Below are 24752 nucleotides of genomic sequence, written 5' to 3'. Positions count from 1 at the left end.
TGTGATAAAAGCAGTGACAAAAAGGAGAGTGTGGATTTGCTGGTGCTGCCTTACTCTTTCGGCACTGCAGAGGATTGTACTTTGGGCAACGATCTTTATTAGCTACTTCTGCAAAGGGTCTTTAACGAGGCTATAGTGGTTTATATAGTATAGGTGGAGACAGGCACAGTGCTGGAGTATTAACTGTACAGGTAGGTTGTCTAGATTTGAATTTCCCCTTTCAACTTCCATCAGATCTTATTAATTGTGATGCTCCAATGAATGTTGACTGAACCTTCCCTAGTAGTTGAACCCTGAAGTCTGATGGTGCAGAGGGTATTCACCTCGTCTTGGATCATCTCCTTGTCCCAATTTTAGCTTCAGACACTTGACATCTTGAAATATTACTGATTCAATCCCTGGATTAACTGCTTTAAACATCTTTAACAACCTCGTTTTTTGCAACCCCTTTTGTTCATTGGTTCAATAATTTTAATGTATCTGTCTTCCCCTTTTTGGCATACTCCCCTATTTCTACTTTCTTTTTCTGCGTTGCTATTTATTATAAATACTGGGGCATATTACCAACGATTAGCGATATTTATCGCTAACGAGGCTAAGCAACACATTTTTTGACGCTAAGCATCGCCGGAAATTATCGCGGGGATAACTTGCTATTAGCAAGGTTTATCTCAGAAGTGATAAAAATCCTCGCGCTAACTGCCAAATGAGAGAATATCGCGGGAAAACCAATGATAATCTCTCGAAGTTTGGCGTTAGCTTGATGATAGGGGCTCACAAACTTAGCCATGATATCCACCTTCCTTAGGATATCATGGCTAAGTCAGGAAAATACCAGGTGTAAAAAAAGCAGCGCTAACCGCGGTTAGCGCTGCTTTTTTTTATCACTAACAGGGTTAGCAAAATCCTTGATAATAGGAGAAATGTCGCTCAGCACCATTTCGCCTATTATTTTTCTCTGGTACGCCCCCTTTGCATCTCATTAGAGATGCAAGGGGAAGCTTAGAGAAAAAGGGTGCTAACCTGCGAATTTGCGTGTTAGCACCCTGTTGCTGATAGGGAGATCATTTTATCTCCGCTTTCTTGGCTTTTAAAGCCAAAAGAGCGGAGATAAATCCCTTGATAATATGCCCACTGTTTTTTCCTCACGAGAAAAGGTGTATCCTCTTGATGTGCGTCAATTAACCATGAAGGCTTTCGGCAGAGTGGTCGCATGCTGGTTTTGTGGCAAAAAGGAGAGGAGAGTGTGTGTGTGATGGCCGCCATTTTTGTCTCTACGAACACTGTACAATGAAACTGGTGCAAGGGGTGCTGCGCAGACCTGGGTGCAATAAACAGAATGCTGCAGCAGGGTTCCTGCTGGGATAAACCACTTTCACTGCTGCAGTGCACGGTCGTTCAGAAAGTCTTATCACTCATGTTAACCAAAAGAGGCAGGCTGCTAAAAATCCCCTTGTGAGTGACAGTGTCTAAACAGGGGGAAAAGGTCTAACAAAATCAAAGCACAGAGTATGCATCGGTCCCGTTGATTGAGCAGCTATTACCTTATTTTTTAACAGTTTTGACTGTATGCCCCGGAGGGAGTGTAGCATTCCATTGGAAGTCACTGAAGAGAGCACATGATCACAGATGCAAGGAATTACTACTGTTATTGTTGCTTTTGCAACACAGGATACGCCTCGGAAAAGTAGGTAGATTGAAATATTGTCTGAGTCCGCTAAAGCTTTCTTTTAGGCTGTGGGTGAGGATGGCCTTTTCATGTCTTGATCTCAGCGAGATGAAGTTTTTATTAGTTTGATGATGAAAGGTAACAGTGAACTCAGATACAGATGAATCACTTTTGCATTAGAAAAATCCAGATGCTGGAACTGCCTGAAAGAGGAAGGCACCCTCGAGCACCTCATCTTCACCTGCGTGAAAGTCAAGAGGTTCTGGGCACAAATCAATACGTTCTTGAACGACATGCTCAAGACCGATCTGAAAATCAGCTTCGTGAGCCTGGCGACTGAACACCTAACAGCTAACCTAAAAAGCAGAGAAGAGAGAGAACTCCTCGACCTACTCCTCACAGCAGCCCTTAAAATAATCCTAACGAACTGGAAAAACACAGCCAAAGCAAACTTCAAGACATGGGTAAACTGGGTCACCTTCCTGAGGGGTGCCGACAACATCACAGGCACCTTCTCAAAAGAACATAAAGCCAAGCTACACATGTGGGACCCGCTGGACGAGCACCTGAGGAAGACCCAGTAAAGACAACAACGAGCTTGCCCCCCCCCCTCTCTTTCTTTCTCTCTTCTTTCTTTCCTCTCCCAGTGGAGGGAGAACGAACTCACGAATGGACTATTCATAGACAGGACCGCCATCATTGTACGCACATCTGTATATATATATTTTTGTACGGCCTTCTTTTCAATAAAAAAAATTTTTCTAAATAAAAAAAAAAGAAAAATCCAGCGACGTGGAGGATTTTTAAAAGGACATCAAGATATTTTTTAAATATAATCGGTGACTGAGAGAATTCACGAAAAAGGGTAGGGCAGTCAGGCAATACTGTTCTAGAGTCATCAGACTAGCTGCTGGTGGAAGAGGCATTTTCTTTCAGAGCATCAATGATGCTGTTTGAGAAGGCAAACACACAGCTCATTTGAGGGTGCAGTAGGCTTGTTACTAGATTATGGGTTATTATTGTTTTATAGAAATTAATACGTTCACTGACTAAATTATCCGCCTCAGTATTCTGGTCTAGGAACTATTCTTTTTTAGCAAGGTGCAAGGTGATGTGTAGCTCATTGAGTATACTCTGCAAGTTGTACAATGACATAGCAGAATTGATGTATTCCAGTCTTTCAAGTGCTCTGCATTGATGTTTCAATCTGTGCTGTTTATCTGTGTCCCATTAGTGGACTTCATGAGATTAGACTTGCAGGTGGACAACAGGGCTGGTGTACCTAATGCACAAGAGCATCTTTTCAAGAGGTACTAGAGTTTCATAAGCCGCCCCCAAATGGGGCCATGTTAGCACAGAATCAGTTGTGTGAAATTGGAAGGGTAGAGTTTAAGTTTCTGTGGAATAAGGTGCTCTGGGGCTAAACAAATATTATTTTTTGTACAGAACTCACTGTCATTTGGGAATTTATTTAAACTATGGCCGACCAAGATAGCTGCTAAGATCCCATTAGGAATCAAGTTATCTTAAAAAGTAGACTGCAGCAATGTCCAAATGAGTTAGTTGGGACATTGACAGTATTGGAGGAGAATAGTGTGTCAGAATAGTGTGTCCATTTGAAAATAATATTATGTTTTTTGGTAGTCACGTTTGACTTTTCACAAAATTAGTATCAACTGAAAAGTCTTACCAATTGGTAGAGTGAAACTCAATTATCTCTGCTACAGCAGACATATGCATGACATTTTTGTCTACTGAACAAACATACCATGCCTCAGAATGCTTTGAAAAACGCATCCTTGATGTTGACGGCATTTCTCAAAAGCACAGACACATTACAGTTAATACAAAAAAGATGAATAAGCATGGTTAGTGCCAACTGGCTGCTCCAAAAGTGTTTCAAGCCTGGCTTCCAGAGACGGAGGTTTACGGATTCCTGCAGCTGTTTCATGTTGAACTGGTGTATCCCCCTCCTTTCAGAAGGATGCCCTCTGCTAGCATGGTGGAAGACTGCCTTCCCCACTTCCAAATCTGCATCACACAGGAGTAGATCTCTGTGCCTTCAGATAAGCTGCAGTGGTTGTGCTGCAGTTTCTCAACCTTAGCGCAATGGGACTATTTTTAATGAGCTCGCTCAGCTAAGGTGGTTGTGTTTAAGAATCAAATTCCCAAACCAGGAGCTTGTTGTTGAAAAACAAAAATCAAATGTCTCTGGTATGCTGTTCCTTTCTCCCTGTGTAGGAGGGGCAGAGTGCTAAGAGGTGTTACGAATTTAGTTTCTTGTTTATGACTGACAACGCTACCTCGATGACAAAACAGGAAAACATTCAATTGAGTGACCATCCTAAATAGGGGGAAATTCTGTTTTACATTAACCGACAGTCCTTTGTCAGACCGGCCATTGGTCAAAGGTTTCCACCAGCAAAGCCCACTGAGGGACTACCATCTGAGACATGGCGTTTGGGAATGCAAGATTGGCAGGTGGGACATCCACCACCTTTTGGCATACGTTCTTCATTTGCCAACCTCAAATGAGGCCATCGGTTTCGTGTTGCTATCAACAAAGCAGAACGATGCAATCTGCCCTTGAAGAAATGTCAGAGAGGAAACAGTCTGTCCTGAAGGCCATTGTTGGTCATGCAGGGGCTCTTGGCAAACAGACAGACAGGATTTCGGTGGACAATGTTTTTTGTGAATGCCGGATTGCTTAGTGAAGCAATGTACATGCTGGCATCATACAAAAGAAATCCTTAAGCCTAATTACCCCTAAAGAAATGCATGGGAATTTCTATGAAATGGGCCTTTCAGCCAATTGCACTAAATAAAGTTGAGAAAAATACTACACGGCTCACCTTCATTCTGAAGAAAGCATTAGCTTCCATTTCCTCTCTCAGGTCACGGTTACTGGAAAGGTTTGCTTGTAAAGCATAGAACCAATATGTTTCATTTCTGTTCTGAGAGCAGAATGAGTTTTGACCCACGTTTGACAAAACTAAGAAAGAGTCTTGAACGGCTCCGACGTTAATACTGAATGTGTCAAACGGGGGAAAATTCCAACTCAAACGAATTCCCATCAAAAAAGGATCACCCTCTCTACTCTGTAGACAACAATGGGCATCATTACGATAGCTGATGGACTTGAGTACATCCGCCATCGATGCAGGTACTGGGACTACCCGCCTGCAATGCGGGGGTCCCACCATTGTGATTACGATGCGACCACCACCTTGCTGCAGCACCTACTACAAAACTAAAAATGTTTATCGTGCATGACCCTGCACTATGTGGCAGGCACCACACAGTGCCTGCCACCTGAAGCAGGAAAAAGCAGGGGGTACCATAGGTACCCCCCAGTGCACACTCACTTCCCTCAACACAAGGGGGCCCACAACGGGCCCCCAAATACAATCCCCGTCAGTCTGTGAGTGGCAGTTTCACCACCATACATCGGCTGGCGGGGATGCAGCATTGTAATATGGCGGACGGTGCTTGCTAGGCACAGCCACCATATTGTAGATGTGGGGTGGGTCCGCCAGGCAATCATAATGATTGCCTGTGGCAGACCCGTGGGGGACGGACTTTGCATCAGACAGCACACCGCCCGCCATAGTAACCTGGCGGGCAGAGAAGTGCTTCACGATGGTGGTGAAACCGTCACTGGCAGGCTGCTGGTGGCGGTTTCACCGCCATCATAATGAGCCCCAATGTTCTTCTTAACGAATATGAATAGGGACTGGGGACGGCCTTTATGTTTGAATAGCTATGTGAAGCCAAGTTCAGGCACATTATTGTTCAGAATGAGAAACTTAAAGCTTGAAAACACTGAAGGCTCTCTTTTTAGGTTTGCTTTGAAAATGCAAATTACATTTTGAGTATAATTATCATCTTCGTACATCAGAATCCACAAAGTTTTCTCAGCCACCCCCGTATTTATTTGAAATATTTTGAGGGTGAGTGACTCATACAATCCGGTGTGTGCACGGCAAGTTACTGTATTGCTTAAACGCACAACAGCAACACATTGTACACTTTGTATTTCTTTCTTTAAATACAAAATCTACATTGTATCTTGGCGAGGCCTTCAGGATTTTGAAAAGTGATGCAGATGTATTGAAAAAAGGGACGTCGAGTTACAGAGTGTCGATTTTCGATGGGTGCGAAACATTTTGTTTGTATATGGATTCCTGTTGGTTATTTGTCTACTGCCACAACTGAAAGCTTGGTTGTTCTCTTCTTATGTAATAAATTCCGGTGTCGCTGCAGCTCGGTAAGCATATACACAGACCTAAGATGCTGCATTGGCCTCAGAGGTCCTAATGGCTGTGTTGATGCACCATAGACTTCCTCTATAGGAACAGTGGAATATATTCAACATGCAGCCAGAGTGACCTAGGCTCCTCTTTCATATTGACCTGGAGAGCCACCCAGTGACAGATTCCCATCTCCACAAATTCCATATGTGGGCCATGAGCATGTGTTGTGGAGGGAAACATCTATAATGCTGTCAAATTTCCATACAGCACTTTTGCTGACATACTTGTGGTTTAACAGGAGCGGCTGCTCCAGGGAAGTGGTAGTAGGGTGGGGAGGGGGAAGGGGTTGGGGGAGAGGGAGATGGGTTTGAAAAGTAAAAATGTTCACTAACCTTCCGGCCATCCTCTTTCTGGCTTCTCTGTGAGCAGGAAGCACCAAGGCTCCCATAGCCCATAATGCAAAGCAGCATGCTTCAGCACTCAGACAGGAAATGGAAGCCTGGGCATGTTCTCCACCTAGGCTGTAATGCAGCATTGTGATTGGTCTGAGCGCCTTAGTTTGGCGCTCAGACAGGGAATGGAAGCCTGGGCATGTTCTCCACCCAGGCTGTAATGCAGCATTGTGATTGGTCTGAGCGCCTTAGTTTTGCGCTCAGACAGGGAATGGGAGCCAGGGCATGTTCTCCATCCAGGCTGAAATGCAGCCTGGGTGGAGAACATGCAAAGTGCGCATGACTGTTACGCCCGCTTAAGACGGCCAGCCAAAGATTCATGGCCACTCCTCCCCCCTGCGCTGCCTAGGCTAGCCCTGCTCAGCGAACTTGCCTCAGCACGAAAAATAAAAGGATAATAACCTTTTGTTATTATCATTTTATTTTTCGTTTTTTGCAGTGCTGAAAGGCAGTGCGGTGACGCTCCTCTGCCTTAGTGGACGTGCCTGCCCTTTGGTTTATGCAATGGTAGAGCAGGTAATGTTGTCTTCTGCAGCATTCTGGCTAATTCTCGGCATTCACTAATACCTTTTAGCTTTTTTAAACTAGTTTTAATAAACTGAAAACACACGTACAACTATGTAAATATTCATAAAACCGCTTTCCTTAATTGTATGCAAGTCGTAGCCTACTGCTGTAATTTTCCTGCTGTTGTCAACCAACGAAGAGGACATTTGCAATCTCTGTCTGCTATTCTGTTACTATGGAAACTAGGCTTCTATATTTAGTGTTTTGGCAGAGTTTTGAAGCTTAAATGAAAAACAACTTTTATTTATAATGACGATTCTCTTAGAAACTGCATTTATGAACACTACGCATCTTAATCTTTTGCCTTGAAAGTGGGTAACTAACTGACTTTAATAAGGTCTTATAGTCATATCCACATAGAGCTTACAGTGGCACACCTGTAGAGAAAGGGGACATCACCTATTACAATTTTCCTGCTTTTGTTCTGGGTGGAAGTAGGAAGTAACCATGCAACGGTATCACGCACATACGTCCTGGTAACTTGAAATGCGGTCTACATACATTTCCCTGCAGTGGCTGCATCGTCTTTTCGCATTCAGGTATGCTCGCACTTACGGATACTGTGTGGGTGAGGAGGTAAGATGAGAGAGGAAACCTGAGATACATGGACATATTTTAAATATTCATATAGAACAGAACACCCATATACATGATAAAATTCAGAAAAGCTAGAAAACATAGTTGCAAGTATATATATATTCTATTCTCACCTATTTACAGGCATTTTCAGTTAGCCTTCTTCATCCATTGGTTGCCTGTTTTGTCATACACAATTGTTTCCACCCACTACAGCAGATAGCATAGGCCACCGGGTCAGCTCGTTTCAGTCATTGGCTTTCCTGACTGTGAGTGACAGCCTTTTGTTCTTGAAAAATTTGCACATCTGCAAAATAGGTAGTCCCCTACAGTGCCAGGGACTACGAGTACTATGTGTAAATAAAAAGATATGTTTTAGCTTTTATACTCTGCTCGTTTGCGATACAATGTGTGCCTTTATACAAAAAGCATTCACAAATAAAATAGTCACAGGAAAAGGAAAAAGGACAACAGTCAACATCAGACATATTGGTTATCCTAATGGTTGTTAACACCTCAGGAGAGGGGATATTCAAGTCTTTCTCAAAAGAGGTGCTGTGGGCTAGAGCCATAACTGTGAGCAATGTATCAAACAACACTTAATAAATCACTGTCTAATCGTGTTTTTTTAACAAAAAATAAACAAACTACTAAATAGTACACACAAATGACCAGATATATACAAAATGGCAGGAAGACAGGAACACCATACTCCATGCCTAGTACAATGTGAGGGGTGCATTAGTTGTAAAAAAACAATGAGCAACGGACACTATACATTCAAACCCCCATGCAGGTAACTTGTTTGAGGTAACCGATTGCATGCTTCCCGGAGGTAATCAATTTATTTACTGCAGGAAGCAATCTATGCAATGTGATATTGTGATGACGAATGTACACATTATATATTGTAAATGCAGATGTTAAAAGAAATGAGGGGTGCATTAGTCAGGCATTGGCATGGTGTCACCATCATAAACTATTTCAAAACATAATCCTTGTATCTACTATGCACTTCCGCATTTGAAAAAAATACCAAAATATGCAAAATTCACAAATTACACGGGCAGAAGAAATATACAATGATTTTAGCTTTCAAAATGTATATTAGGGTAACATTGGTCATTCAAATATTTTAGTGGTAAAGATCTTAGTTTTACATTTAATAACCAAGCACAGAAAATATCCAAAAGGTCCATCCACCCTAAAATCCTAATAATTGAAAAGTAATCATATCTTCCTAGGTCTATTATTTAGCAACCTGGAGACCTAGGTTGTAAATATGCAAAATGATCCAGGTCGCCTTGGAACTAATGTGGTGTCTGCCACTACCTCTGGGGTGCCCCTCAAATTATTCAAGGCCCCCAGTTGTGCACCTGCTCTCATACTGCACCGTACAGCAAAATATGCACACTGTGCAGGCTGCCTCAGTGCTTATGGGGAGCTGTGTCTTATGCTGTTTTGGGCTACTCATTTGTACTGGCCACTGATGCAGCCAGTAAATATGTTTTGTTGGTTTTTATTGGGTTTGTTTGTTAGATGAATGCACCTCCAAGCGCTGGGAGGGTGCCAGCTGTTCTTTTTGGTACTCTCGCCCACCAACACCAATGACCCAGCAATGTGGATATACATGATTCTGTGTTAGACAAGTTATGTGGAGGAGCAAAGCACACTCAAGACATGGAGATACCTCAGGGGCCTTAGCCCTCCGGGGGGATAATACAGTGGGAGAAATGGGGGTGCTACATGTGCACTTTCTTCAGCGGGTCTCCTGGGGGCATTGGACCTCCCACGGCAAAAATGGAGGAAGCCTCTCAAGACAGTGCAGCAGTTCTCAACCCAACAGTTGCTGACATGTTCTGGGCAGCCCCAGGGGTTTAAACAAAGACTGCTTCTTTTAACCCGTTTGAGAAAATGGCTATGGAATCTTGTGTGTTTTGAAACTGGTGGCGTGCCTCAGCCATCTAGAGCGCTTAGTTATGCTGCTCTGCCGCTGACAAGGAAGACTTCAGGGATCTTTCCTTCGGCCCTTTCATTTCTTAGAAGTCACCTTTTCCTTGGTGCTTCAGCATGCGGCACCCTGTGGATCCTCCAACCAGAACAGGAATCTGAAGTCCAATGGAATCACCTTCTCCAGGGTTCACAGCGGGTCCAACCTCAACTGCCCCCAGAGGAAGTGGAAAGGTCAGAGCTCCTGGGCCTGGTGGTTTGGTCCATCGGCGCTCAAGGACCTTCCTTTCGGCCCCCTCATCTCAAGGAGTCACATTGTCGACTTGTTCCATTGTCTGTGGAACTCAAAGCAGATCACAGATTTCCTGCACTGCACAGATTCCATGGCCTCCTGGCCACTGCGGGGCACGTATGTCTCTTGAAACCCTCTAAGCTAATGCCCTCCACATGAGCCTATTGTTGAGGAGTGGCTTTGATTTTACTGATAGCCTGCAGAGTAATTAACTTGGCATAGGAGGGTAGTTCAAAGCCTGAATCTCATTAGGGGCTGACAGCGGGAAATGTAGTGAAAACTGAAGTGCATGAAGAAGCTCAAATAAGACCAAATCATAATTATATTTTCACTCTGTAACTCGTTAAACATAAAGAACATAACGTTAATAATGTCTCTCTATTTGGCGAAACCAAACATCTATATTTTAGAGCAGCTTTCACTCAGATTGAGAATACAGCAAACCAACACAGGCTAATGCTGTAGTCAAAAAGAAAGTTAAATATAATGTTTGCACAGGCCATAACAATATTTATTCAAGGCCTCATCTGCAACAGGCTACATGTGTACAGATTCTGGAGTTAAACAGCGGGCATACTATCAGCGCCTGTACACATGTGACCATACAAATATATCTGCGATCACGTGAAAGCACAAGCTCAAAGCCTTTTAAACCAGTTATGCAGTAGAAGGACTTAATTCAAAAGGCAGGCATTGTTATTGCTCAATACAATTTTTCTTGCTAATACTGGGTGAGATTCGATTACTGAAACTCATTGCTGAGATCCAAACATCCAAGTCTATTATCCAATAATCTAGGGGGCTTTAAACGAATCAGAACCCACTTAGTCACACCTGCCCTCTGGGCCTGTGCAGTGTCTGTCCCTTATGTCAGTGCTTTTTTTCTGAATTCTTGCCCAAGTCTGTCTACCTTTCTGGTTGCATTTATCTCTCCTATTTCCCTGTCTTCCTGCCTCACTGTCTACCCATATTTCAAGTCATCAATGGACATTTGATTTATTTGATAATACAGAATGTTATAAATCGGTGTAAAATAAACCATACGAAGAGCTGCATTACAGAATTCCCAAAAAGCTTTTCTGATGACAGTATCCGTGGCATCACACGTACCATTATGTACGATGCTCTCAATTACCTTACCTGTGAAATCACAAATGACATTATCAATGGAGTCATAACTGTTATCAACTAAGATTCATATATGATACCATAAAAGGCTTTTTATGAATGTTGTCATGTCGACAAGAGTATATGGGTGTTTTGTATCCTCATCATTCTAGTCTGTGAGGAAAAAATAGCAGATACCATGTGATATCTTTTCCTTTCACAAGGCTAATACAGGTTAGATCCTTGGATTGGGGATATGAGGGCAATTTCCTTGATAGGAACGACTCTGAGCTGCTACTTTTTTCAAGATATTGCCAAAAAGAAGACAAAATGCAAAGCCCCATGTGTGCCTTCTCAGTGTGTGGCTGCATATAATGGTTAAATCCCTTTCTGTTTTTTGTTTTAAACATTTGACTGGTTTATTCAACGCAGGAGCCTGTTTCTGAATGTAACCCACATTTTCGCAGTGTTTCAATATAAAGTGACACACAACAAAATATAAAAGTAAAAAAAAATTTTACTAAAATAAACTGCTGAAACCAAAACCTCCTTATTCAATGGGTACAGATTTTAGATTTGTTGATCAATGAACGAGCTAGAAGTCGCATTCAGAGATGACAAAAGATTTGATTCTAATTTCCACTCAAATGCTGAATGGACCCCGCATTCCTGCTGTCACCAAAACTTTGAAAAAAAATCCCCTTCGTGCACAAGGTAATGAGACAGTTAAAGTTAAATGGACTAAGAGTGGTTGGGAAGGTAGTGAGGCCGTTTCTCCACGCTTTTTGATTCCTAATGGGAAGTCTTAGTCACTGCAGATGAATATACATTTTAGAGAACCAGATGAAGTCCTACAGTGCTCTGCCAACCACTCCCAGCTCCATTTGTAACCAGCACTTGTCCTATTCTTCTGTATATGGACTCTAGAGAATCTAAGGGAAGACAGACTGTTAGACATGTAATCCTTAGGGTGGTCTTCCCAAAACATTTTGCCAGCTTACCTCCTCTTTTTACTGATTCTTGTTGTTGGCCTTATGACTCTGAGCATTTTACCACTGCAGACCAGTGCTAAAGTGCATGTACAGCATGGTAACACTGGTGTTTACACAATTGGCATATTTAGTTTACTTGTTATCGCATTGTAAAGTGGTATATCGTATACCCAGGGCCTGTAAATTAAATGCAACTAGTGGGCCTGCAGCACTGATTGTGCCACCTACCCAAGTAGCCCTGCAAACGTGTCCTAAGCCTGCCACTGCAAGGCCTATGTGTGTAGTTTGCTGCCACTTCGACTTGGCATTTAGAACCCTTTGCCAAACCATAAACTCCCCTTTTACACATGGGTCACCTCTAAGGTAGCTCATACGGCTGGGTACTGTGTACCTAAAAAGTAGGACATTTGTTGTTCAGTTTTGCATGCCTTCATAGTGACTAACACCCACATTATTTTTTCTCAACTGTGAGGCTTACTTCGTTGATAGGTCAGGGGCGGCTCCTTCATTAGGGTGGAGGAGTGCCGCCCCACTGGTTTCTCGCAATGCAAGAAGCAGAAAATAAAATGGTATTTTAAATACTATTTCATTTTCTGCTTCTCGTGCAGAAGGCAGGGGTATTCCTGATTTGGGGTGGATGGGAGGATATGCCTGTTTGGGGGCGGGCGGGCAGATGGGCAGGTCGGGAGGAGGGGCTTGCATCACGGTGAGTACCCTGACCTCTGGGGCCGACAAAAGCAGTCAGGCGCACTCTACATTTTCTCTATGTAGGCTGCATGAAGCCTACTTAGAGAAAATGGCCTCGTTCAGGTGCCAGGCTGGGCACTGTCTGGTACTCTGCACCAATCAGAACACTGCCATTGCAGCATTGTGATTTGCTTACAGGAGGGGAGGGAACATGCCTGTTTCTGTTTAGGATCTGGAAAACGTGGGACCCAGCCCAGGCACAGAGGTGGCGTGGGACCGGTCAGGTAAGTTTTAGTTTTATTTTAGCCCCCACGTGATAAGCCCCACGCCCCACCTGTGAGAATTGCAAGCTGCGACTGGGATAGGTTAATATTGGCAATTCCTTTATAAACCTTTACGCTGTAATTCCTGGCCAGAAAGGAGTAGCTGCATCATGTGTTACATCAGGACTGGTAATGATAAATCCTCTTTACTAAGAAAGTTGGATTTAACATTACTGTTTTAGCAATGCTAGTTTTAGGAAGTGAAAATGTGTCTCTTCTTCCTGCTCTGTGTGTCTGCAGTATGTCTCCAATAGACGTATGGGGTGGGTGACAGCTACACGTTATGCATTCCCTCTAGACAGCCAAAAACAGAGGAAGGTAAGGTGTGTCTGCATATCCATCCGCAATCTGAAGGCTTTTCCTGAGCAGGAAGGGAGGTAGGAGCTGACTTTTACACCTCAATAGGCAGTGTCCTATTTCCACATACAGGACAGATTACCTCCTACTGATAGTCTGGAGCAAGGGCAGGAAGGAAAGGACCTGTATGCATCCCCACTTCAAAGGCACAACTGGGTATAAGTACTGGGTCTCTGACACTACTAAGACAGTACACTACTGAAACTATGAAGAACTCTGCCAGGAAGAAGGACTTCTGCTACAAGGACTGCCACTATCCTGTACTACTGTTCTGGGAGAACTGCTTTTCTGCTATGATGTGCTGCCTGTTGCCTGCTACTTGCTGTCCTCTGTCCTGCTGAGGAAAAGGACTGGAAGCATCCCAATTGAACACAGATTGATTTCAAGGGCTTGCTGACTATGCTCCCTGTTCTGAAGTCTCAGGGCCATCAAAGACATCCTCCAACCTGGACTCTGCCAACTGTTTGTCCTGCCTTGGTAAGTGGTGACAATGCAGCCATAGGCTCTAGAAAGTGCTTTTCCCAATGCTGATCAAGCAGAATCTGATTTGAGCTGACGCTGCTTCTGCCCAACGACATCGCTTCATCAGACTTCGTGGCCCGACAATAACAGACTGCGTGGCTCGACAAAACTTTGTCTGCATTGTAAATGGGTTCAGCGGTGAAGCATTCATCGACTGCGCAGAATGCTACCAACGCATTGCCTTCATCCATGGGATCAACGATGTATCGAAGTTTCAATGTCAACACTTCCTCCATCCAAGGTACTTTTTTAGCAGGACCTGCGTGAGTACTGTAGCCAGCCTGCCACCCATCACGATCAGCCTGACCTTTGGATTACCCCTGTCTAGCACGACCAGATGTCCCCGGTTAAGGCTTTATGATTCTAAGCAGTATAATTAGATTTAATCTTTATATATTCATAACTCCGGTTCTACTTATTTGGTTCTTGTTGTTTTGGTCTTGATGTACTTATTAAAATATTATCTACTTTCCTAACCTCTTGTTGAGTATTTTCGTGGTGTTTTCATTGTTTTATTGGGTGTTATGTTGCACAAATACTTTACACATTGCCTCTTTAAATAAGCCTGATTGCTTTGTGCCGATCTACAAGAGGGTGAGCACATGCTATATTTTAGAGTGTATCTCACTTACCCTGACTAGAGTGTGTGTTCCTGCTTGAATAGGGTACATACCTCTTCAAACCAGAAACTACATTTCTACTTTCTAGCACAGACCTACTTTGCATTTGGGAGAGAGGGAGAACTTTTTATTGATCCTAGTAGTCCTCCTTTCTGCCCAGAAGAAGCTCAACATGAGCTTCCCTGGTGGGAAGCTTATTCAAATGCTTTCAGTTTCTAGTGCACGCCCCCCTTCTTGCATGTAGGTCCACTATTCTGATACAAGCCACGTCTTGAGGGACAGGAATCAGTGAACCTCTCAGGTGGCATCATCAGAACAAGGATGTCATACCTATTTTGTATTTCCCAGAACTTTGGAGCCAACAACTTTGTGGAGTTCTCTTAACACACCATCCTGCCGAGCCCCTTGGCCCTTCCCACAATGCCAGCTTCAGAAGAAACTATGACCATAGCCGATAGGTAGTCCATCAGATGCATTAATCCACCCTGACTATTACTGGCTATCTCAGTATTACCATACATAATAACAACAGGAGAGAGAGGGAAAAGCACTCTTAGTCCCCCTAATGTATAAGTTCAATACTAACAAAAGAGTGAGTAGAGAAAGTGGGACAGCACGAGGAATACCTCTTTTAAATCAGAGGTATTCCTCGTGCTGTTCCACTTTCTCTACTCACTCTTTTGTTGTTATTGAACATCTCAGTATTACCACAGAGTCTCTACGTCAGATGCCATCTTGGATGCAAGAAAGGAAGATGAACCTCCTTTCTTTTTTAGACCCTTTGTGTCGATGCAACCTCTTTTCTGTGTTCTGCTATCCAAAAAATGAAAGCTAGATACCTGTTGTATGGTTTAGTAATACGTGATAGTGTTTGAATGCTGAATCTACAAAAAAGTTATGTGCCAATGTTTATTTAAATTATAATTTGTACTAATCTGCAGCACTTGGTTGGATGATTTTTTAACATAAAAACATTTTAAATCATGTAGATGAAACACCACATTTGAAACTAGTAAAAACCTGAACACGTTAGGCTTTTCTTGAATTCTCATAAAGCATGTGAGCCTCATATTTGAGCATAGATTTCTGTCATATTACACAACATTTACGGATTGTTTTTGGATATTATAGAATAGCATCACAAGTAATGCAGAAACAGTGGGTCCCTATCCATAATGATAATATTAGATTCCTTAGAAAAATGGCAAAGTAGTACATACTTGATAAAGTGTAATAGTTAGGTGGACACCTACTTATTGCATTTTTCTGTGTTTGGGTTGTATCGTTGCAAGGTTTGTGCCAGTGAATTTACACAAGTATATAGAAGGCGTTCAACATGGGATTTCTGGTTGGCTAGGGCATGTGCCTAAGCAAGGCAGAAACCACCACTCTAGTCAGGGCAAGGGAGTTACACACCAAAGATAACCCCTGCTCACACCCTAGGTAGCTTGGCAGAGCAGTCAGGCTTATCCCAGAGGCAATGCGTAAAGATTTTGGGCAACACACTCACACAGCAGCGACACACTACAAAAGAAACGCCACAGAAGGTTATTTCAAAAATAGCCTTTGTATTACTCATAAAACACATTAGAACGTAATCACATCTGGCACTAGGTATTACTTTATAGGGATTATATACATGACAGGGCCAAGCGGGCCACTGTCATAACCATTAGCACTCATAGTTAGTAAAACCACCAGTAACTACTGGCAACATTGCACTTAGCCCAAATGCATTAGGCATGAACATCATAGCATGACTCCACCTAACATATTAGGCATAAACAACCTAACATCGCCTAGTACCACATACTAGGTAAACATTATTAGTGCAGTTCATCACTATCACTGCATACATGGGTGCTCTGCATAGCACTGTTTGGAAAAACACCTGGGCGCCCATGCACCATCACTGCCCATCATCAGTAGGTCTGGTAAAACTATTTTGGCCGCTAGGATGGCAGTAACTTCCCACTCAATGTGAAGTATAGGGATCTACATTTCCCCCCCTTGGGACAGCGACACTGCACTCACAGCCCCTCTCAACACAAGCCAAACTGGCCCCTTGGCTGCTGATGCAGCCGCAGTAATGCTCCCACCACCCGGTAGGATGGGCAGCAGTTGCACAACACCAGGCCTAGATGGAAACAAAAAGAGGCTCAGCCGCATTCACCACTCCTTGGGGCTGAACGGGATAAGTGGCAGGCGTCGTCCTCCGGTCAGGTCCATCTAGGTGGAAAGGAATGGAGCTAAGTCTCCGCCTCTCCACTCCTTTTCAGTGGGCCTCCGGCAGCCCCCAGGTGATGGGAGGACGCAAGGCTCAGATGCCTCCTGATTGTCTCCTCACGATAAGGGACCCGCCTTCAAACAGGCTTGACCTTTCCCCGGCATCCAGTTTCCTCTGGCCAGTCCCAGGAGCCTACCTACAAACAGGCTCAGCACGTGGGGCTCTCACTGGCAACACGGGAGCCCAGCTCACACCCAGGCACAGACTTGCATGACTTCCCGCCTTTTCTCGGCTTCCTTTGGCCAGCCCTGCCCAAGGTCAGGCTCTCCTCCTGACTTCCTCTCATCCTCCCTCGGAGTTAAAGAACTTGGGGAGGCTCTAACTCCGTTGATCCGGCTAACCCCATCCACAACCAGGCTTCAACCTCTGCCTAGCTTCCGGCCTCTCCACTGTGGTACTGGTGGCATGGTAACAGCTCATCAACGAGCGGCCGCTCTCAAACAGCAGCTCCTCATGGCACAAACACACTGCACCTCCCGCGTCTAGGGAGGGTGAGCCTACTTCTCGGGCTCCTAGAAACAGACTGCAAAGGGCCCTCCACAAGCAGCACTGAGCAAGGGGGGATGCCGACATGCACACCAGCTGCTTCCTCTTCTCTAAGGAAATCAATATTGCTCCAGTGCTCCTACACCTGCCCCGCAACAGTAGGGGAAGAGAGCACAGCACTCCCCACATCCTGTACCAAAACCACCCAGGCAGCACAAATCATGGTGGACCACAGGGGCACACCTGCAAAGTGTCCCCAGTGAGGCCAGTACAAGGATTCCTTTAGGCAGGGTCTTAGTTCCCCCTATACCCAGAAAAGCAGCAGTTCAACACTTCCAGCAGCCCAGGTTTATGGCGGTTCCTTCTGGTCCCACGCAGCCTTCTGTTACAAGCAAGCACAACAGCACCCCTTCATGGTGTCACAGCCCCAATAATTATACCAGTTAGTGTCTTTGTTCTCCCCATGGCACAGGGCTCTGCACCCAGTCAAAACAAGCTCTGGGGGGTACTTGCATACATCTTTTCATGTGCACCACCACCCTTATTGTTAGTGTAGGTTCTGGCCCCAGACACACCACAGGGGGGCAGAGCTAGCATTGTGTAAGGCAGGCACAGTCCTATTCAGGTCCAGGTGCTAGTCCTCCCACTACTCCAAATGCAGATTGGCCTATTCAGCCTAGCACTGACTCACCAAGCCCTTCTGGAGCCACCCGACCTCCCCAGCCCGTGTCATCCAGCGCCAGACATGCAATACACAACAGGCATGCACAAAGACACATAGCACACATAAATGCCCACTTTCTCAAATAGTGATAATAAATCTGTGAACACCATTACGCAGCATTTGTAACCATTATTCCAAACATATCAAACTTGACCACGCTACTCCTCTCATTTCAGGAATTACCACTGAAACACATATCAGGGAATCCTCCATGCGTTCTTATGAGAGGGCAGCCTCACAGCAGTGAGAGGGCAAAATGGCTTTGTCACAACCTGGAAATGCCACACAGTTAAGGCACGTGTCCTACCTTTTACTTACAGCACACCCTGCCCATAGGGCTAGCTATGGCCTTCCTTAGGGGTGACTGATGTGTAGTAAAAAGGGAGTCACAGACGTGGCAACCACTTTATGTACAACGTCACAGCAGCAGTAAACTGCGTGTGCAGGCCCTGCAATGGCAGATGCCTAAGACAGGTTTGAAAGGCTACTTTGGTGGGTCGCGTAAGCAGCGCTGCAAACCCACCAGTAGCATTTAATTTACTGGCCCTGGGTAGGAGATACCACTTTACGAGGGACTGATAGGTAAATTAAATACGCCAAACAGGTGTAGACCAATCTCACCATGTTTACCTTAGTGAGCACATGCACTTTACACTGGACAGCAGTGATAAAGTGCCCAGAGTCCTAAAACCACCAACACCAGGCCAGAAAAAACACCAGGAGGAAGGCAAAAATTTCAGAGATGACCCTGTAAAATGGACCAAGTCTAACAGAAGGTGTTAGCGATGTAATGCTGTGAGATTCTACATTATTGCTAGCACTGATTCCTTCAGTCAATTTCTATGGACAAGCATGCAGAATAGTGTCACATTCTCAGTATTCTATATTTTTGCTTTTGGTGATTTATAAAATTCAAGGGTCAACAAAAAAAAGGGTATATTTTTATTATGTTTATTAAGGAAATTATTTCAAGTGATAGATCAGACATCACAATTTTGAATTGGATTACTTGCTTTCGTCAGTTGATCAAAAACTGGAAAATATTTGTTGCATTATTTGTTCATGCCCAAACTGATTATGAGCAACTTTCATTTGGACTGTAAAGTGTTGAATTTTTTCTTGAGGCATAGAAATTCCAGTGGCAGAAGGAAGGAGGTCAACATTGAGGGTGAACAAGAAAAATGCATTTGTAAACAGAGGGGTTTATTTAAAAGAGGCTTGCACCGCTGGAGCATTGCTTTTTTTGACGCTCATACAGCACAAGCCTCTCGATCATATCTATGATGTGACTCAAAGCCACCCAGCATGACTTTGCATGGCCTCATAGATATGGAGAAAGACAAAGCAGCACAAGTCGATGTGTTGCCTTACTCTGCATCAGGGAGGCATTCCATGGGTGTGGCGATGCGTGTTCCCTTGCAACACTCATGGATTTTGATGCTGTCCCAGATTTACTGACTGATGTAAACCTGGGGCAGCAACAAATCCTTATGCCTCCTCAGAACAGGTATAATTTTCAATTATTTATTTATGTGTTCTATAGAGCGCAAACTTGACCCGTTAGGGTATCAGAGCGCCTTTCAGGAAAAACATAGTCATGTAGAGAATAGGCATAGCATCATCTAGTTACGGATCGAATGAGGGGATAGGGCAAATATTTACAGATTAAATATCCAAATACTCAAGGTGAGATAACATATTTACAGATTACGATAACCAATGTTCGCGACAGGGCCCCAGGCTTCTGATGGGGTGAGCTAGATAATCTGAAGGGAGGCAATAGATGGCCGTAGATCAGGGCCGTAGTGGTGGTAGAGGCAAAGTTTAAATGAGAAATGTACCCATAAGGAATGTTTTGGTATCCTTTTTGAAGCAAGTCAGAGAGGGTATTCTTCTGATGTCAGATGGGAGAGAGTTCCATATTCTTGGAGAAGCCCCGGAAAAATATTTTTCTCATCTTTTCCTCTTTCCATGTGTGCTTCATTCTGCAGCACACATAAAAAGAGGAAAACACCTCTCTGGATTGTTTTTGTACAGGAAGGTGCTGCTTCCTGCAAGAAAACAATCCTGCTTGCAATGGCGGCACCCTTGCACCATGATGCAAGGATGCCTACATTGGGGCTAGGCAGCAAATTGTGCACCAGCACAGGGGGAACGGACAGGAATACACTGTATTTTGTAAATAAAGTGCATTCCTGCCTGTTCACATTACATAGGGTAGTGCTGCAAGAAAACTTGTGGCGCTACCCTACGCTAATTACTCATAAATGAGGCCTAGAGTTTAATAATACATTTAACTGCCACCCAAATGTGTGCTGTGAAATCTGATCACCCTGGTTTTGTATCACAGTGAGACAACATTAATTACTATATAATCTTTAAATATAAATCTTTGAAATAATTTGTAAATAACACTGTAAGTGAAGAGTTTATCTTGCTTATTTGGCAAGTTTTCTAATCTAGTTCATTTCATCTACCTTAAGTAAAACAATATTGGGTTTTTTCTTGTCATAATTAAATCTTGTATCACCTTTCCTGGTTTTTTTGTTGCATACCTTTGTATAAGCTCTTATATTTCATACACTTACATGGGAAATGCCAATCAAAAAAAGTATCCTAGTGAAATGAGATTAATAAAAGAGTCGCCTTTGTGAAAATACTGAGAAATAAAACCATATATATTCCAATAATAAAACAAATCATTAAAACATATAGGAAACATTGAAGACACATTTGTGAAAAGTCAAGGGGCACTTGGAAGCAAAATATCTCATCTATGTTAGAGTTTAGTATCACTTATCCTCTCCTTGACCAAATATTGCTAGCTTACCATGAATATTCCACAGTTCATGTATATTCTTTTATAACATTTAATGAAAAAAGACCATAGTTAATAGTGATCTAAAGCATGTGACCTTTGGACTAACCAATTTAATCATATCTAGAGTCACCATCAAATCTGCAACACTTTACAGGAAATATTGGGTCCAGTTCACAAAACAAAATCTATGTGTTTGCATATGTAGCTGCATGCTTATTCACAAGGATCTTTCTGACTTTTTACCTAATTCACTGAAGGTATAGGAACGGACGTTTAGGATATATGTAACTTCACAAGAGTTTTCTGTCTCTCCAAAGAGTGTTTATTTTGACCATTCTGAAAAATGTGACCTTTAAGTATTTGTGAACTGACACAAACATCACATGTAATTTCACTTTCTTCACCTTTAAACAATTTTCCACGTGAAGATGGCTATCTCAATTCCTGGAGCATTGGCGGATTGTTTGAACTTTCCCACTCTTACTGCAAAATCTATCATTTACATATATGTTTAAGCGTGGAGAGGGATGGTTAAAAATATGACTGTGAGTGTTCACCTCATTTGCTTAGCTCATTTCTTTGATTCGTCCTTAGGAACACCCTCTATTCTTCCTATAGGTTCTGGAACTGCAGACAAATTTACCGAAGTGTCAGAACATTTTCATTCCTAAGTGACTGCCCTCTGTGCCAAACTATGCTGATCTTGCCCTTGTGAATCAATTTCAGATTTTAGATCGAAAATATTTACTTTTTCAGCACTTAGGGCTAAAGCATGTTCCTTAATCAGCCCCACAGTGTGTACTCTTTCAATTAATGTGTACCCATCATTAGTGCAAGCTAGGTTTTGAGCTGATCCTGATGTAATTGATAAATGTTCAGTTACGTAAGAGGTGTTTGTTGGGTCTGGTGTCTCAGTGGACTAATGCATCCACTGGAAGGACCTGTGCTTGATCTCATGGTCACAGGTTAAAACGTGTCATGTCCACTCAACTTTTCATCCTTCTCTGATTGAGAAAATGAGACTTCTTGAATTGGGTAGCAATAGGCATCCTGTTATTCAGTGTCAAGATACACTTCTGGGTGAGAACACACTTTACAAGGGTACATGTGATATAGTAACCTACATTTATGTTATCCACTTGTGATTACATATTGTTATTTGATTAAGTGTTTTGTTGATTGCTATTTAGGTAGCTGATTGTAATGTGTTTGACTAAGCACAACATAAAATGAACTCTTTAGCAAAGCTTGCATTATAAAGGGAGAGGGAAGATGAATGAGTGTCTACCACTTGAATGGTTTCAATCTGAAATGAAACAGACTGTGAAATCCAGACAAAATTCACAAATAGTAATATGTAAACGATGTGATGTGGTGAATTGGGGATAATTACAATGTTAATATTACTGTCTGCTGGAACAAAAGGGCACTTTATGCATGGGGTAGGCTCTGCCATATGGAAATCATGCTAATCCCCCATGGAGAACATTCTTATGGTTTGGATTTATTTTTGTCTAATGGTTTGCATTATTTCAGTTCAGCAGTCTGGAAATGTGTTGCCAGAGAATAGGGAGGTGTTCTGTTAGCGTAAATTTCCATTCTCAACTTAAGTGTGAGCAAAGGGAAGATGCTCGCAGCACGCAAGACTGATGTGGTTGCATTTCTGCTACTGGATCTATGATGATTTACTGAACTCGAATGCAACCAAGGGACAGCTTTGACTCTGCTGGCTAGTGGTATAAGACCTCACAGGAATTCAGAATTGGCACAGTCTTATGAAATTCTGCCCACAGTAATGCCTGTTTTTATTTGAATGATTTCGCCAGAGATACTAGCTTGTCTTCATGGCCTACCCTCTTCCAGTCTGGTTTTACTTTGTATGATTTTGGAGAGACACAGGCTAGTCTTCATAACCTATCCTTCGTCGAGGTGGGAAGACATGATACATCTCATGACCCCCTAGGATAGAGATCAGAATGCTTCCTCACAGGGACAAGGGGACACCACGTTTTGTCTCTTCCTCTGGATTGATTTTGGCCAATGTTCCACATGACCAGCAGTGGATATCATTCTATGTGTTAGTAAAACAGGGATGATGGCACATTTTAATTCCCTGACAGAGGGAGTTTAAGTTTCTTTGTAAGACTTCTATACCCATCAATACCTACCTTTGGAATGAAATATTTATTTTGTCACCTGGACAGAATTTGTTGTCCAATGAAGTCATTATCAACTAGTCTAATACCAAAACAAATGTATGCACCAAATGGATCCACTTGAAACTGTCTGTTACTTATCAACAGTAATTTCAATCAGTTTAACTGTTCATCTTTCTAGAATCTTTGCATGATTACAGAAGCTGGTATAAACTTTTTGAAGATGCAAGAGAGATCCGATTTGCTAAATAATTGACATCGAATTTGAAATGTATATTATCAATTATTTGCTATAGGAGAGTATTCTGAAAGGGAATGAGACCCACCACTATAATTGTGAGATGGTACAAATACTTGTATTTTATTGTAGTTTATTTTTCAGAACAGGTATTACTGTTTCCATTCTTAGGCCCAATTATGGGTTTTGCAGAATTTCATGCATAGATGCCCGGTGGCTGGAGTTACCACTAATGACTGGTATCTGTACATGGAATTCCACCTATTATAAGCTAGTCCCTTCAATATGGGGAATACCTGTGCAAACATGGAATTAGCATGCATAATTATGCATGGGCTTGCCTTTTCTGAGGGGGTTCAATGCTCCAATTTACCAGCTGCTCTTTGTAGCTGATAAATCAGAACAGTGCCTTCTCTTCAGAGTGGCGGTGGAGAAAGAAGGGCTGGGATGCTAGGAGAGAGAAAGGTATGAATAGTTTTGTCAAGGTACAGCCAAGGGCTCGAATTCACCAAAATGTCTGGGGTAGTAAAAGTGACATCACAAACTCTTTGACCTTAATGACATCACATATGACCCTGGACTCTAATTTCGTCTAGGAAGGCATGTCACATAACCCTAACATCAAAGTCACACTCTTTTACACCCCATTACACTCACACTCTCTTACACCCCATTAGACTCATTCTTATTAATTCTCACTCACCCACTCATTCACTTAATCTCACTCATACTTACTGAAACTCAGGCCCCGGTTTACTAACACTGTACACCATTTTTACATCACTGTTGTAGCACAAACCCGGCTCAAATTGGTAGGGTGGGATTTAGTATTCAATGCAAATCCTAATTTTCATTGGATCGCATCTCAAAGCAACACACAGTTGTGCTGTGTGTTGCTTTGCATTATTTTGAAAGAAGGATTCCATCAATGGTGCATGGATGATCCCTATCTACAAACATTGATAGACAAGAATTTCCACCAAAATCTTACACATCCTCAAGTCAGGCCTAATGAGGATACATGTTTTAATTTTTTCCTAAGTTTTTCAACTTTGCATGTGTGCTGCATTATACAGCACCTATACAAAGTGGGAAACCCTTAAAGCATAGTTTTCGCTCTGGATGAGACCCATTTTAGAACGAAACCTATGCTTCAGAGAATGCACCCTTGCACCATGGTGCAAGTGTGTGTGCGTTGGCATGTGGCTGCTAAAAGTGCATTAGTGCACAGGGAGAGAGAAAATGCACCATATCCTACTAGAAATAGTGCATTTATCTTGCTCCCTTTGATGCAAGACAGTACAGCAACTTTGGTGCAGTGTTGCCTTGCATCAAAGAATAGTAAATATTGTCCATAATCCCAAACAATCTCACTCATTGCCTGTCACTGACTCTCACTCACTTTGTTATGTTATGTTAATTAAATTTGATATAGTGCACAACTCACCCTTGGGCATCTTGGCACTTTCAATCACACAAACATGCTTACACGTATAGACATATGCTCACACATACACATGCTCTCTCCCACACAAACACAATGTCACCCGCAAGCATGCAAACAACATACATTTAAAACAATTCTTTTTAATCACTGCTGCCACCAAATGTCCAGTTCCAACTAAATGTGCTCTATTTTTAATTACACTAATAGTGAGTAATAGAATATTATT

General features: G+C 42.8%; 1 protein-coding gene across 1 annotated transcript in view; it reads left to right on the top strand.

The window, feature by feature from the left end:
* The window catches only part of GPM6A (glycoprotein M6A), a 536789-nt gene that overhangs the window by 166940 nt on the left and 345097 nt on the right, over positions 1-24752 (top strand). The window lies entirely within an intron of this gene.

Source organism: Lissotriton helveticus, chromosome 2_1 (genome assembly GCF_964261635.1).
Source record: "Lissotriton helveticus chromosome 2_1, aLisHel1.1, whole genome shotgun sequence".
NCBI classification, from domain to species: domain Eukaryota; kingdom Metazoa; phylum Chordata; class Amphibia; order Caudata; family Salamandridae; genus Lissotriton; species Lissotriton helveticus.
Note: the sequence above shows the minus strand (reverse complement) of the source record. Positions and strands in the feature narration are given on the sequence as shown.